Here is a 17,667-nt window from a genome sequence, read left to right on the forward strand (position 1 = left end):
ATTACAGGCCAATATCACTCATGAACATCTACGCAAAAATCCTCAACAAAATACTGGCAAACCGTATCCAAGAACACATTAGAAAAATTATCCATTATGATCAAATAGGCTTCATCCCAGAGATGCAGGGCTGGTTCAACATACGAAACTCTATCAATGTAATCCATCATATAAATAATCTGAAAGAAAAAAACCATATGATCATTTCATTAGATGCTGAAAAAGCATTTGACAAAATTCAACATCCCTTTATGATAAAAGTCTTAGAGAGATTAGGGATACAAGGGTCATACCTAAATATAATAAAAGCTATATACAGCAAGCCGACAGCTAACATCAAATTAAACGGAGAGAAACTCAAAGCCATCCCACTAAACTCAGGAACACGACAAGGCTGTCCACTCTCGCCATACCTCTTCAATATAGTGCTTGAAGTTCTAGCAATAGCAATTAGACAACATAATGGGATCAAGGGGATTCGAATTGGAAAGGAAGAAGTGAAACTTTCGTTATTTGCAGATTATATGATAGTGTACATAAGCGACCCCCAAAACTCCACCAAAGAACTTTTACAGCTGATAAACAGCTTTAGTAATGTGGCAGGATAAAAGATCAACTCCAAAAAATCAGTCATCCTCTTATACACAAAGGATATGGAAGCAGAGAAGGAAATCAGAGAAGCTTCACCTTTCACGATAGTCACAAACAGCATAAAATATCTTGGGGTAACTCTAACCAAGGAAGTGAAAGATCTATTTGAGAAGCACTTTAAGGCATTGAAGAAAGAAACTGAAGAGGATACCAGAGAATGGAAGGACCTCCCTTGCTCTTGGATAGGGAGGATCAACATAGTAAAAATGGCAATTCTATCAAAGGCAATTTATAGATTCAATGCAATCCCCATCAAGGTCCCATCAAAATTCTTCACAGATCTTGAGAGGACAATAATCAAATTTATATGGAAAAACAAAAATCCCAGGATAGCCAAAACAACCTTATACAATAAAGGATCTTCTGGAGGCATTACCATCCCTGACTTCAAACTCTATTACAGAGCTACAGTAATGAAAACAGCGTGGTACTGGCAAAAAAAAAAAACAGAGAAGTCAACCAATGGAATCATATAGAAGACCCGGATTTAACCCACAAACCTATGAACACCTCATTTTCGATAAAGGAGCTAAAAGTATACAATGGAAGAAAGAAAGCATCTTCAACAAATGGTGCTGGCACAACTGGATGTCAACCTGTAGAAGAATGAAAATAGACCCAGATCTATCACCATGCATAAAATTCAAGTCCAAATGGATTAAATACCTCAATATCAGTCCAAACACACTGAACCTGCTAGAAGAGAAAGTAGCCGGGCAGTGGTGGCGCACGTCTATTATCCCAGCACTTGGGAGGCAGAGGCAGGCAGATCTCTGTGAGTTCGAGACCAGCCTGGTCTACAAGAGCTAGTTCCTGGTCAGGCTTCTAAACCACAGAGAAACCCTGTCTCGAAAAACCAAAAAAAAAAAAAAAATTGGGAAGTACCCTACAACAGATGGGCACAGGAGATTGCTTCCTACGTGTAACTCCAGCAGCACAGACTTTAACGGCAACATTGAATAAATGGGACCTACTAAAACTGAGAAGCTTCTGCAAATTAAAGGACACTGTCACCAAGACAAAAAGGCAACCTACTGACTGGGAGAAGATCTTCACCAATCCCGCAACAGACAAAGGACTGATCTCCAAAATATATAGAGAACTCAAGAAACTAGACTTTAAAATACTAATTAACCCAATTAAAAAATGGGGCACTGAACTGAACAGAGAATTCTCAACAGAAGAAGGTCAAATGGCCAAAAGACACTTAAGGTCATGCTCAACCTCCTTAGCAATCAGGGAAATGCAAATCAAAACAACTTTGAGATATCATCTTATACCTGTCAGAACGGCTAAAATCAAAGACACCAATGATAGCCTTTGCTGGAAAGGCTGTGGAGGAAGGGGAACCCTAATCCATTGCTGGTGGGAATGCAATCTTGTGCAACCACTTTGGAAATCAGTGTGGCGGTTTCTCAGGAAATTCGGGATCAACCTTCCCTGGACCCAGCAATACCACACTTGGGAATATACCCAAGAGATGCCCGATCATATGACAAAAGCATTTGTTCAACTATGTTCATAGCAGTATTATTGGTAATAGCCAGATACTGGAAACAACCTAGATGTCCTTCAGTGGAAGAATGGATGAAGAAAGTGTGGAATATCTACACATTAGAGTACTAAGCTGCGGTAAAAAACAATGATTTCTCGAATTTTGCATGCAAATGGATGGAAATAGAAAACACAATCCTGAGTGAGGTAACCCAGACCCAAAAAGATGGACAGGGGATGTACTCACGCATAATTGGTTTCTAGCAATAAATAAGGGTCACATATTCTACAATTGGTGAACCTAAAGAAGCTAAATAAGAAGGTGAACCCAAGGAAATGCATATAGTTATCTTCTTGGCTATGGGAAGTAGAAAAAAGTGCCACGGAGAAAATTGGGATCTTGGGGGTGGGGTGGGTTGGCGGTAAGGGGAGATGGGGAGAGAAAAGTGAGAAGGGGAGGATGGGGGGACTTGTAGTATTAGGGGCGGCGGGGCCTTGTCCCCAGCACCCCAGCACCCCAGCCGCCCGCTCGGCTAACTTATGCCTGAAATAACAACACACAAACTGTATTCATTTAAACACTGCTTGGCCCATTCTCTTCTAGGCTAATTCTCACATATTAATTTAGCCCATCTCTAATCATCTGTGTATGGCACCCCAAGGTGCGCTTACCAGGAAGATTCTAGCCTATGTCCATCCTGGGTCGGAGCTTCATCCCAGGAGCAGGGCATGGCGTCTCTCTCAGGCGTCTGTTCCCGAGAGGAGAGCTGTGAGTCTCTGACCTCACTTCCTCTTCCTCCCAGCATTTTGTTCTGTTTACTCCTCCCACCTATCCTCTAACCAATAAAATGGGCCAGGGCAATGCCTTTATTAGCCAATGACCTTCCTCCATCATTTCCCCTTTTTCGGTTTAAACAAAAAAAAAAGGCTTTAACATAGCAAAATTACATATAACAAAACAGTTATCAAGTAAAAGTTACAATAATCCTTATCATAACTAAGGAAAACTATAACTAACTATTCTTAACTCCATCAAAGACTCAAGAAAGATACAATACTACCTAAGCAAACAAGAAAAAAGCAGCTTTTAAAACTCTAGACATGACAGAGACATCTTGCTGCCTGGACAGTCACCCAAGGTTCCTCTGTACCGTTGGGGCATCCATCTTCAGCCTTCAGGCCCATGGTATCCAGCAGACATTTCCATAAAGCAGGAAAATTCAAAGTCAGTTCAGTCACTATCTGTTGTGTCCTGCAGAATGTCTCACAGACTCTTTCATGAATCAGGACCCGCAAAAGATCATTTCACCTTAGGCAAGTTCAGTAGTCCTTTCTCTGTGGGTTCTCTGTGTCCAGTTTATGCAATAGTCCAGGTAAGAGCAGTTTCTTGCCCAAATGGCTATCAAACTCCATAAGCATCCTCTTCGATGCCCATCTTCCTCTTGAAGTAGATTGGTGCTGCCAGGAGCAGAGTGTTTCATTGTCATGAAAAGTCCTAAGTTATTAAAACATTTAAAATGCCATATTCTATAATCTTTGAAAAATATGAAGAATGCCTATCTAAAATATATCTACGCACATCTAGAAAATATTAACTAACATGACTACAAACTTTACTATTATCGATTATCCATTAACAACCTATATTTCTTAATTATACCGTACATATTTAAATGAACTACACAATCACAATACCTTAATCAAAATCAGAAACACTTATATATATAACAAAATTGACCTTTAATCTCTATCAATAAAGCAAAATCTATACTAATGTAAATTATTCATATCTATATCATATCCCCCTTTAAATGTAAAAGGACATTTATAAACCATATTTGGGAACATGGGCTCAGTTTTTTCTCTCCAAACTGCTTCCTGCTGAATGGGGGCGTCGTTAATTAGGTCTTTCATGGTATAACCTGTGTGCTAGTTTCATCTCAGTTGGCAGTTGAGCGAAGCAATTTTCTGAAGGTGTTCACAGCAACCCTTCAGGAGGGCGTGGTCCATCATACCAAATCGGAATAGAAGAAATGAACAGCGTCTCATCCTCTGTGAAAACAAAATAAGAAACTCCTTTCCAAAGCATCATGTCCTTAGATCCAAATTTCAAAGTTAAGGCATTTTCAAAGTATCTATGTTGGATTAGTTCAGCAGCATTTATAAACAAATATCTTTTAGCATCTGTTGCTCCTTCCTCAGCATTTAAATAATTTAAAGAGAGCATAATAGCATACAGTTTCAAAATTTTCTGTGTATTTTCCATCTTTGTACAGCTTTGTTTTAACCTCGATTTCGTTTATTTTTACTTTTAACTCTTTGCTTTTTGAGACAGGTTCTCTGTGTCTTTGACCTGAAGTAACTCTGTAGACCAGGCTGTCTTTGAACTCTCAGAGATCCGCCTGTCTCTGCCTCCCAGGCATTGGGATTAAAGGTGTAAGCTACTACACCTTGAACTCACAGAGGTCTGTTTGCCTTGCCTTCTAGGCACTGGGATTAAAGGCGTGTGCTACCACACACAACTCTCTTTCTTTTTTTGTTTTTTACTTTAAGAACTTCAACTTTTAGTCTGCATATATTTTTAACACACTGTAAACCATTTAAAAATTTTCTTTGTCTTTGAATCTCTCTTTACTGTATATCTCTCTTTTTCTGACCACATGAATCTTTAATTTACCAAGCAATATCAGTAGGATTAAAGGCGTGGCTTTGCCAGCTGGATCCAGCCCATTCCTTAGCTTTCCAGCCTCATGGCTGAGGTACTGGCTGTCGCCAGCAAGCGAGCTTCAACAGCCTGTGCTTGCAAACTGCACAAACTGCCTGCGTAAAAGAGTTTGTCCTGGCAGGACAGCCCAGAAAGCCGGCATTTTTAAATGGCGCAGCTTTTTTCCTGCTATGGCTGAAAACCGAAAAGCATGTGATCAGCTTTTCTTCAACACTGTTTAAGTGTTTCGTGGCAGGACCTCTTAATGAGCTGCAGGCTTTGCAGCTAAAGCTGAGTCAGGAAGCCTCTCTTAGATGAGGCGCTTGCTTGCCTCTAGCAAGCAGAGTAGAACCGAGAAATTGCTGCTACCAAGAAACCAGGCACAATGCTTTCATTTTGTTCAAGAATTACTTCCCAAGCTGTCTCAGGCTTTATGTGGAAGCAGTTGTCCACGTGGGCACCATATGTAGTATTAGGGGCAGCGGGGCCTCTTCCCCAGCACCCCAGCACCCCAGCCGCCCGCTCGGCTAGCTTATGCCCGAAATAACAACACACAAACTGTATTCATTTAAACACTGCTTGGCCCATTCTCTTCTAGGCTAATTCTCACATATTAATTTAGCCCATCTCTAATCATCTGTGTATGGCACCCCAAGGTGCGCTTACCAGGAAGATTCTAGCCTATGTCCATCCTGGGTCGGAGCTTCATCCCGGGAGCAGGGCATGGCGTCTCTCTCAGGCGTCTGTTCCCGAGAGGAGAGCTGTGAGTCTCTGACCTCACTTCCTCTTCCTCCCAGCATTTTGTTCTGTTTACTCCTCCCACCTATCCTCTAACCAATAAAATGGGCCAGGGCAGTGCCTTTATTAGCCAATGACCTTCCTCCATCATTTCCCCTTTTTCGGTTTAAACAAAAAAAAAGGCTTTAACATAGCAAAATTACATATAACAAAACAGTTATCAAGTAAAAGTTACAATAATCCTTATCATAACTAAGGAAAACTATAACTAACTATTCTTAACTCCATCAAAGACTCAAGAAAGATACAATACTACCTAAGCAAACAAGAAAAAAGCAGCTTTTAAAACTCTAGACATGACAGAGACATCTTGCTGCCTGGACAGTCACCCAAGGTTCCTCTGTACCGTTGGGGCATCCATCTTCAGCCTTCAGGCCCATGGTATCCAGCAGACATTTCCATAAAGCAGGAAAATTCAAAGTCAGTTCAGTCACTATCTGTTGTGTCCTGCAGAATGTCTCACAGACTCTTTCATGAATCAGGACCCGCAAAAGATCATTTCACCTTAGGCAAGTTCAGTAGTCCTTTCTCTGTGGGTTCTCTGTGTCCAGTTTATGCAATAGTCCAGGTAAGAGCAGTTTCTTGCCCAAATGGCTATCAAACTCCATAAGCATCCTCTTCGATGCCCATCTTCCTCTTGAAGTAGATTGGTGCTGCCAGGAGCAGAGTGTTTCATTGTCATGAAAAGTCCTAAGTTATTAAAACATTTAAAATGCCATATTCTATAATCTTTGAAAAATATGAAGAATGCCTATCTAAAATATATCTACGCACATCTAGAAAATATTAACTAACATGACTACAAACTTTACTATTATCGATTATCCATTAACAACCTATATTTCTTAATTATACCGTACATATTTAAATGAACTACACAATCACAATACCTTAATCAAAATCAGAAACACTTATATATATAACAAAATTGACCTTTAATCTCTATCAATAAAGCAAAATCTATACTAATGTAAATTATTCATATCTATATCATATCCCCCTTTAAATGTAAAAGGACATTTATAAACCATATTTGGGAACATGGGCTCAGTTTTTTCTCTCCAAACTGCTTCCTGCTGAATGGGGGCGTCGTTAATTAGGTCTTTCATGGTATAACCTGTGTGCTAGTTTCATCTCAGTTGGCAGTTGAGCGAAGCAATTTTCTGAAGGTGTTCACAGCAACCCTTCAGGAGGGCGTGGTCCATCATACCAAATCGGAATAGAAGAAATGAACAGCGTCTCATCCTCTGTGAAAACAAAATAAGAAACTCCTTTCCAAAGCATCATGTCCTTAGATCCAAATTTCAAAGTTAAGGCATTTTCAAAGTATCTATGTTGGATTAGTTCAGCAGCATTTATAAACAAATATCTTTTAGCATCTGTTGCTCCTTCCTCAGCATTTAAATAATTTAAAGAGAGCATAATAGCATACAGTTTCAAAATTTTCTGTGTATTTTCCATCTTTGTACAGCTTTGTTTTAACCTCGATTTCGTTTATTTTTACTTTTAACTCTTTGCTTTTTGAGACAGGTTCTCTGTGTCTTTGACCTGAAGTAACTCTGTAGACCAGGCTGTCTTTGAACTCTCAGAGATCCGCCTGTCTCTGCCTCCCAGGCATTGGGATTAAAGGTGTAAGCTACTACACCTTGAACTCACAGAGGTCTGTTTGCCTTGCCTTCTAGGCACTGGGATTAAAGGCGTGTGCTACCACACACAACTCTCTTTCTTTTTTTGTTTTTTACTTTAAGAACTTCAACTTTTAGTCTGCATATATTTTTAACACACTGTAAACCATTTAAAAATTTTCTTTGTCTTTGAATCTCTCTTTACTGTATATCTCTCTTTTTCTGACCACATGAATCTTTAATTTACCAAGCAATATCAGTAGGATTAAAGGCGTGGCTTTGCCAGCTGGATCCAGCCCATTCCTTAGCTTTCCAGCCTCATGGCTGAGGTACTGGCTGTCGCCAGCAAGCGAGCTTCAACAGCCTGTGCTTGCAAACTGCACAAACTGCCTGCGTAAAAGAGTTTGTCCTGGCAGGACAGCCCAGAAAGCCGGCATTTTTAAATGGCGCAGCTTTTTTCCTGCTATGGCTGAAAACCGAAAAGCATGTGATCAGCTTTTCTTCAACACTGTTTAAGTGTTTCGTGGCAGGACCTCTTAATGAGCTGCAGGCTTTGCAGCTAAAGCTGAGTCAGGAAGCCTCTCTTAGATGAGGCGCTTGCTTGCCTCTAGCAAGCAGAGTAGAACCGAGAAATTGCTGCTACCAAGAAACAGGCACAATGCTTTCATTTTGTTCAAGAATTACTTCCCAAGCTGTCTCAGGCTTTATGTGGAAGCAGTTGTCCACGTGGGCACCATATGTAGTATTAGGGGCAGCGGGGCCTCTTCCCCAGCACCCCAGCACCCCAGCCGCCCGCTCGGCTAGCTTATGCCTGAAATAACAACACACAAACTGTATTCATTTAAACACTGCTTGGCCCATTCTCTTCTAGGCTAATTCTCACATATTAATTTAGCCCATCTCTAATCATCTGTGTATGGCACCCCAAGGTGCGCTTACCAGGAAGATTCTAGCCTATGTCCATCCTGGGTCGGAGCTTCATCCCAGGAGCAGGGCATGGCGTCTCTCTCAGGCGTCTGTTCCCGAGAGGAGAGCTGTGAGTCTCTGACCTCACTTCCTCTTCCTCCCAGCATTTTGTTCTGTTTACTCCTCCCACCTATCCTCTAACCAATAAAATGGGCCAGGGCAATGCCTTTATTAGCCAATGACCTTCCTCCATCATTTCCCCTTTTTCGGTTTAAACAAAAAAAAAAGGCTTTAACATAGCAAAATTACATATAACAAAACAGTTATCAAGTAAAAGTTACAATAATCCTTATCATAACTAAGGAAAACTATAACTAACTATTCTTAACTCCATCAAAGACTCAAGAAAGATACAATACTACCTAAGCAAACAAGAAAAAAGCAGCTTTTAAAACTCTAGACATGACAGAGACATCTTGCTGCCTGGACAGTCACCCAAGGTTCCTCTGTACCGTTGGGGCATCCATCTTCAGCCTTCAGGCCCATGGTATCCAGCAGACATTTCCATAAAGCAGGAAAATTCAAAGTCAGTTCAGTCACTATCTGTTGTGTCCTGCAGAATGTCTCACAGACTCTTTCATGAATCAGGACCCGCAAAAGATCATTTCACCTTAGGCAAGTTCAGTAGTCCTTTCTCTGTGGGTTCTCTGTGTCCAGTTTATGCAATAGTCCAGGTAAGAGCAGTTTCTTGCCCAAATGGCTATCAAACTCCATAAGCATCCTCTTCGATGCCCATCTTCCTCTTGAAGTAGATTGGTGCTGCCAGGAGCAGAGTGTTTCATTGTCATGAAAAGTCCTAAGTTATTAAAACATTTAAAATGCCATATTCTATAATCTTTGAAAAATATGAAGAATGCCTATCTAAAATATATCTACGCACATCTAGAAAATATTAACTAACATGACTACAAACTTTACTATTATCGATTATCCATTAACAACCTATATTTCTTAATTATACCGTACATATTTAAATGAACTACACAATCACAATACCTTAATCAAAATCAGAAACACTTATATATATAACAAAATTGACCTTTAATCTCTATCAATAAAGCAAAATCTATACTAATGTAAATTATTCATATCTATATCATATCCCCCTTTAAATGTAAAAGGACATTTATAAACCATATTTGGGAACATGGGCTCAGTTTTTTCTCTCCAAACTGCTTCCTGCTGAATGGGGGCGTCGTTAATTAGGTCTTTCATGGTATAACCTGTGTGCTAGTTTCATCTCAGTTGGCAGTTGAGCGAAGCAATTTTCTGAAGGTGTTCACAGCAACCCTTCAGGAGGGCGTGGTCCATCATACCAAATCGGAATAGAAGAAATGAACAGCGTCTCATCCTCTGTGAAAACAAAATAAGAAACTCCTTTCCAAAGCATCATGTCCTTAGATCCAAATTTCAAAGTTAAGGCATTTTCAAAGTATCTATGTTGGATTAGTTCAGCAGCATTTATAAACAAATATCTTTTAGCATCTGTTGCTCCTTCCTCAGCATTTAAATAATTTAAAGAGAGCATAATAGCATACAGTTTCAAAATTTTCTGTGTATTTTCCATCTTTGTACAGCTTTGTTTTAACCTCGATTTCGTTTATTTTTACTTTTAACTCTTTGCTTTTTGAGACAGGTTCTCTGTGTCTTTGACCTGAAGTAACTCTGTAGACCAGGCTGTCTTTGAACTCTCAGAGATCCGCCTGTCTCTGCCTCCCAGGCATTGGGATTAAAGGTGTAAGCTACTACACCTTGAACTCACAGAGGTCTGTTTGCCTTGCCTTCTAGGCACTGGGATTAAAGGCGTGTGCTACCACACACAACTCTCTTTCTTTTTTTGTTTTTTACTTTAAGAACTTCAACTTTTAGTCTGCATATATTTTTAACACACTGTAAACCATTTAAAAATTTTCTTTGTCTTTGAATCTCTCTTTACTGTATATCTCTCTTTTTCTGACCACATGAATCTTTAATTTACCAAGCAATATCAGTAGGATTAAAGGCGTGGCTTTGCCAGCTGGATCCAGCCCATTCCTTAGCTTTCCAGCCTCATGGCTGAGGTACTGGCTGTCGCCAGCAAGCGAGCTTCAACAGCCTGTGCTTGCAAACTGCACAAACTGCCTGCGTAAAAGAGTTTGTCCTGGCAGGACAGCCCAGAAAGCCGGCATTTTTAAATGGCGCAGCTTTTTTCCTGCTATGGCTGAAAACCGAAAAGCATGTGATCAGCTTTTCTTCAACACTGTTTAAGTGTTTCGTGGCAGGACCTCTTAATGAGCTGCAGGCTTTGCAGCTAAAGCTGAGTCAGGAAGCCTCTCTTAGATGAGGCGCTTGCTTGCCTCTAGCAAGCAGAGTAGAACCGAGAAATTGCTGCTACCAAGAAACCAGGCACAATGCTTTCATTTTGTTCAAGAATTACTTCCCAAGCTGTCTCAGGCTTTATGTGGAAGCAGTTGTCCACGTGGGCACCATATGTAGTATTAGGGGCAGCGGGGCCTCTTCCCCAGCACCCCAGCACCCCAGCCGCCCGCTCGGCTAGCTTATGCCCGAAATAACAACACACAAACTGTATTCATTTAAACACTGCTTGGCCCATTCTCTTCTAGGCTAATTCTCACATATTAATTTAGCCCATCTCTAATCATCTGTGTATGGCACCCCAAGGTGCGCTTACCAGGAAGATTCTAGCCTATGTCCATCCTGGGTCGGAGCTTCATCCCGGGAGCAGGGCATGGCGTCTCTCTCAGGCGTCTGTTCCCGAGAGGAGAGCTGTGAGTCTCTGACCTCACTTCCTCTTCCTCCCAGCATTTTGTTCTGTTTACTCCTCCCACCTATCCTCTAACCAATAAAATGGGCCAGGGCAGTGCCTTTATTAGCCAATGACCTTCCTCCATCATTTCCCCTTTTTCGGTTTAAACAAAAAAAAAGGCTTTAACATAGCAAAATTACATATAACAAAACAGTTATCAAGTAAAAGTTACAATAATCCTTATCATAACTAAGGAAAACTATAACTAACTATTCTTAACTCCATCAAAGACTCAAGAAAGATACAATACTACCTAAGCAAACAAGAAAAAAGCAGCTTTTAAAACTCTAGACATGACAGAGACATCTTGCTGCCTGGACAGTCACCCAAGGTTCCTCTGTACCGTTGGGGCATCCATCTTCAGCCTTCAGGCCCATGGTATCCAGCAGACATTTCCATAAAGCAGGAAAATTCAAAGTCAGTTCAGTCACTATCTGTTGTGTCCTGCAGAATGTCTCACAGACTCTTTCATGAATCAGGACCCGCAAAAGATCATTTCACCTTAGGCAAGTTCAGTAGTCCTTTCTCTGTGGGTTCTCTGTGTCCAGTTTATGCAATAGTCCAGGTAAGAGCAGTTTCTTGCCCAAATGGCTATCAAACTCCATAAGCATCCTCTTCGATGCCCATCTTCCTCTTGAAGTAGATTGGTGCTGCCAGGAGCAGAGTGTTTCATTGTCATGAAAAGTCCTAAGTTATTAAAACATTTAAAATGCCATATTCTATAATCTTTGAAAAATATGAAGAATGCCTATCTAAAATATATCTACGCACATCTAGAAAATATTAACTAACATGACTACAAACTTTACTATTATCGATTATCCATTAACAACCTATATTTCTTAATTATACCGTACATATTTAAATGAACTACACAATCACAATACCTTAATCAAAATCAGAAACACTTATATATATAACAAAATTGACCTTTAATCTCTATCAATAAAGCAAAATCTATACTAATGTAAATTATTCATATCTATATCATATCCCCCTTTAAATGTAAAAGGACATTTATAAACCATATTTGGGAACATGGGCTCAGTTTTTTCTCTCCAAACTGCTTCCTGCTGAATGGGGGCGTCGTTAATTAGGTCTTTCATGGTATAACCTGTGTGCTAGTTTCATCTCAGTTGGCAGTTGAGCGAAGCAATTTTCTGAAGGTGTTCACAGCAACCCTTCAGGAGGGCGTGGTCCATCATACCAAATCGGAATAGAAGAAATGAACAGCGTCTCATCCTCTGTGAAAACAAAATAAGAAACTCCTTTCCAAAGCATCATGTCCTTAGATCCAAATTTCAAAGTTAAGGCATTTTCAAAGTATCTATGTTGGATTAGTTCAGCAGCATTTATAAACAAATATCTTTTAGCATCTGTTGCTCCTTCCTCAGCATTTAAATAATTTAAAGAGAGCATAATAGCATACAGTTTCAAAATTTTCTGTGTATTTTCCATCTTTGTACAGCTTTGTTTTAACCTCGATTTCGTTTATTTTTACTTTTAACTCTTTGCTTTTTGAGACAGGTTCTCTGTGTCTTTGACCTGAAGTAACTCTGTAGACCAGGCTGTCTTTGAACTCTCAGAGATCCGCCTGTCTCTGCCTCCCAGGCATTGGGATTAAAGGTGTAAGCTACTACACCTTGAACTCACAGAGGTCTGTTTGCCTTGCCTTCTAGGCACTGGGATTAAAGGCGTGTGCTACCACACACAACTCTCTTTCTTTTTTTGTTTTTTACTTTAAGAACTTCAACTTTTAGTCTGCATATATTTTTAACACACTGTAAACCATTTAAAAATTTTCTTTGTCTTTGAATCTCTCTTTACTGTATATCTCTCTTTTTCTGACCACATGAATCTTTAATTTACCAAGCAATATCAGTAGGATTAAAGGCGTGGCTTTGCCAGCTGGATCCAGCCCATTCCTTAGCTTTCCAGCCTCATGGCTGAGGTACTGGCTGTCGCCAGCAAGCGAGCTTCAACAGCCTGTGCTTGCAAACTGCACAAACTGCCTGCGTAAAAGAGTTTGTCCTGGCAGGACAGCCCAGAAAGCCGGCATTTTTAAATGGCGCAGCTTTTTTCCTGCTATGGCTGAAAACCGAAAAGCATGTGATCAGCTTTTCTTCAACACTGTTTAAGTGTTTCGTGGCAGGACCTCTTAATGAGCTGCAGGCTTTGCAGCTAAAGCTGAGTCAGGAAGCCTCTCTTAGATGAGGCGCTTGCTTGCCTCTAGCAAGCAGAGTAGAACCGAGAAATTGCTGCTACCAAGAAACAGGCACAATGCTTTCATTTTGTTCAAGAATTACTTCCCAAGCTGTCTCAGGCTTTATGTGGAAGCAGTTGTCCACGTGGGCACCATATGTAGTATTAGGGGCAGCGGGGCCTCTTCCCCAGCACCCCAGCACCCCAGCCGCCCGCTCGGCTAGCTTATGCCTGAAATAACAACACACAAACTGTATTCATTTAAACACTGCTTGGCCCATTCTCTTCTAGGCTAATTCTCACATATTAATTTAGCCCATCTCTAATCATCTGTGTATGGCACCCCAAGGTGCGCTTACCAGGAAGATTCTAGCCTATGTCCATCCTGGGTCGGAGCTTCATCCCGGGAGCAGGGCATGGCGTCTCTCTCAGGCGTCTGTTCCCGAGAGGAGAGCTGTGAGTCTCTGACCTCACTTCCTCTTCCTCCCAGCATTTTGTTCTGTTTACTCCTCCCACCTATCCTCTAACCAATAAAATGGGCCAGGGCAGTGCCTTTATTAGCCAATGACCTTCCTCCATGAGGGACTTGGGGAAACAGGATGATTGGGATAAAGGAAGGTTTTATAGGAGAGCACGGAAGCACAATTCTTAGTTAAGGGAGCTCCCTTAGGGTTGGCAAGAGACTTGAACCTAGAGTGGCTCCCAGGAGCCCAAGGCTATATCCCCAGTTAGTTCCTTGGACAGCTGAGCATAGGGAACCTGAAACGACCCTATCCTATAGCAATACTGATGAATATCTTGCATATCACCATAGAACCTTCATCTGATGATGGATGGAGAATGAGACAGTGGCCCACACTGGAGCACTAGACTGAGCTCCCAAGGTCCCAATGAGGAGCGCAAGGATGGAGAAGATGAGCAAGGAAGTCAGGACCACGAGGTTTGCACCCACCCACTGAGACAGTGGGGCTGATCTATTGGGAGCTCACCAAGGTCAGCTGTAGTATGACTGAAAAAGCAAGGGGTAAAACTGGACTTTCTGAAAATGGCGAGCAATGAGGGATGATGAGAAGCCAAGGACAATGGCACAGGGTTTTGATACTACTTCATGTTCTGGCTTTATGGGAGCCTAGCCAGTTTGGATGTTCACCTTCCTAGACATGGACGGAGGTGGAAGACCTTGGACTTTCCACAGGGCAGGGAACCCTGACTGCTCTTTGGACTAGAGAGGGAGGGGCAGAAGAGTCGGGGGAGGGGGAGAAGGGTGGGAGGAGGGCGAGAGAAATGGGAGGCTGGGAAGTGGCAGAAACTTTTTTTTTCTTTTTCTCAATAAAAAATTTTTAAAAAAGCAAAGGTTATTTACTGAAGCTGCTGTTGTTTAATTTCTGTAAACACATTCCTAAGTAAATGAATGTGTTTAGATGTTACAGGATTCTGTCTCTCTGGTGTTCTGTGTTAAATACAAATATAATCTCCAGTAATAATTTTAAGAGGCAGCTAATAAGAGCCCAAGAAGTGGGAAAAACAAGTAAGAAGATAAACTATTTTGGGACTTCAATGTATTAACTATTTTCCACCTCATAGCAGAAGGCAACCTATATCTAGCCCAGGCTGGCCTCAAATTCATGACCTTCCAGTCTACACCTCTTCAGTATATATCACTGGTCGGCACCATCACAGCAGCTGCTACACATATCTAGCATTTATGAACCCATAATCTTTCAACACAATGGAGTAACATAGACAATATCAGGGGAAGCAGCAAACCCTAAAGGAGGCTAGATCAGTAGCTTCTTCTGTTAGTTTTGTATAAATAGGACCATAATGACAACCTCAAGGGATTTAAATAGCAAAAGTTTATTTCTTTCTGTGTTGGAAACTCGACATCCATATTTAAGGTGCCCATAATATTGACTTCTGAAGTTTTTGCCCTTGGCTTACAATGTTCATCTATTCATCATTTCTTCATGTGATTTGAACTTATTAGTACTTATATTTATGACACTTTGCTTATTAAAAGGACCCATTTTCAGCCAGGTGTGGTGGTGGAAGCCCCTCCCAGTATGTGGGAGGTGGAAGCATTCAGATATTTGTGAGGTTGTGGTCAGCCTGTTCTACATAGTGAATTCCAGGCTAGCCAGAGCTAAATAGTGAGATCCTATCTAAAAAAAGTAAGTAAATAAATAACATTACTACTTTTGTGTTTGGTATTTTGGTATTACAGTTGCCTACTTTTAATCATCTTTTGAAAGCTGCTAAGTAGGGATGAAGTTTAGGTGGTAGAATGTGTGCTGAGTACATATGAATCTCTGCGTTCTGGCTTCTAAATTTTCTTTAGGTCCCCATAAGATTAATAGCACCCCCAGCCAGCTGGAAGTAGCCTGAAATACTATGCCCACATTCCCAAAATATGGACTATGGATATTTTCTTTTTTAAAAAAAAAGAGTGTGAAGTGGTGCAGGAGAATTGTTTGTAATTTGTCAATCATGTTTCAAATAAATGCTGATTGGCCAGGCAGGAAATATAGGCGGGAAAACCAGACAGGAAGTTGAAATGATGTAATGAGAACAGGAGAATTCTGGGAAGCAGGAAGTTAATTCCTCCCACTCCTGCCCAGACCACCGAAACAGTAGGATGTGATCTGCCACACTGAAAAAAGGTACTGAGCCACATGGCTAACATAGATAATAAAAATGGTTTAATCAAGATGTGAGAGTTAGCCAGTGAGAGGCTAGAGCTAATGGGCCAATCTGCTTTATAACTTATAGAGATCTCTGTGTGATTTTGCTTTGGGGCTAAACAGTTGTGGGGACCTGGTTGGGCATACAGGACCATTCATGTTACAAATCTAGAGATTCAATGCACTCTTTTTTTTTTTTAAAGTTCGGTCTCTTCTGCTTTATTTCTTTGCTTTTGTAGTGTATATAAAAGAATACATAAATTATTACATTTTTCTATTAAGAGAAAAATGTTGTTTTGCCTCCCTGGCAATCCTATCATTTTACATTGAAATGCGGTCATTTTGAGGACCAGTAACAAATCCAGGGGAGGAAAATAGAACATCTTTTATACTGTTTGTTGCCTTCTTTACTCTCTTGTAGTTTGATTATTCTGTGTTATAGATTTCCACACATCTGTGCATTGGAAAGAAAATATAGTGTATTAACTAGTTTTACATGTGTTTTAACCAGAAATGAAATGTTCTTAGTTTCTTTACTACTTACAATTTTGGGCTATTAAGAACCCAGGAGGAATACAAGAACAGTTGTCACTCTCAGTCTCCAAGCACATAACAAGCATGTCTGAGATGGTTAATGATCCATTTGGCCTTTAGGAAATCCAGAGAAACTAAAAAAGTTGAAAGCCATTTCTGTATTAAGCTACTCAGAAGGAAAATCAGATAAAAGTGTTTGATTATTGCTGCTATTGCAAAGGAATATAAGAAGATCTATGCAGATAGGATAGTATTAAGTGATAGAAACTTGTTCTTGTACATCAACTTGACTTTTGCTACGTTCCCTTGTTGCCATGATATGGAGGAGATCTCTTGAATCTTCTCAGGTACCATGATGAACAATCTAGTTTTCCCAAACAAATTTAATCATATATTTCCTTTTTTTTGACTTAATAAAGCTTTATTTTTCCAAAAGTACAGCTGATTGAACCTGTTCATGCATCTGCACCAGCAGCTGGGGCATCTCCACCCTTTGTGTTTCTGGTGTAAATTACTTGGGCTCTGTGCTTTGAAACCAGCTTGATAAGCCCTTTACTAAGGAGCTCCTGAAGAGCTGCCCTGGCCAAGGAACCGCGAATCTTCAGTCTCTCAGAGACCACGGCTGGAGTAATAAGTTTATAGTTGGGCACTTCCTTACAGAGTTTGTCGTATGTAGCCTTGTCAAACAGGACTAGATTGTTGAGCTTGTCCCGAACTTTGCCTTTGGACCACTTCTTCTTTTTGGCCTTGCCACCGGACTTATTTACTGGGTCTTTGTCTTTTTTGGCCGACTTTCTGGCATCTTTCTTCTACTTGTCATCCTTGGGCGGCATGATGAAGTTCGGAGAGTGGCGACAACCACTGCAGCCTCCCTAAGATGTCGGGAAAAAACTAATCATATATTTCTTGACTTAGACCATTTCTGCATGTTGAAATGGCTATAACACACAGACATGCACATACACTTTTTAAATTTATTTATTAAAAACATCTTTTCTCATTTTACATACCAATCCCAGCTTCCACTACCTTCCCTCATCCTACTCCCTCCACCTTTTCAGAAGGAAATTTCATAGGGAAAATTCCTGAAAAAAATTATTCTATTGACTGCTGTAAATGAAGTTCTACAGTGACTTGAGTCTCAACTCCTTTGAACAACAATGGAGGAACAGTCAGGCTCTTAGTCAATTATGTTCTTGGACAAAC

General features: G+C 40.6%; 1 pseudogene; it reads right to left on the reverse strand.

Annotated features, from left to right (window-relative positions):
- Positions 1–16,916: 16,916 nt before the first annotated feature.
- Positions 16,917–17,294, reverse strand: LOC121437544 (annotated as a pseudogene).
- Positions 17,295–17,667: the final 373 nt, after the last annotated feature.

Source organism: Microtus oregoni, unplaced genomic scaffold (genome assembly GCF_018167655.1).
Source record: "Microtus oregoni isolate MIOR12 unplaced genomic scaffold, Mior012 000052F_ref0000163, whole genome shotgun sequence".
In the NCBI taxonomy this organism is placed as follows: domain Eukaryota; kingdom Metazoa; phylum Chordata; class Mammalia; order Rodentia; family Cricetidae; genus Microtus; species Microtus oregoni.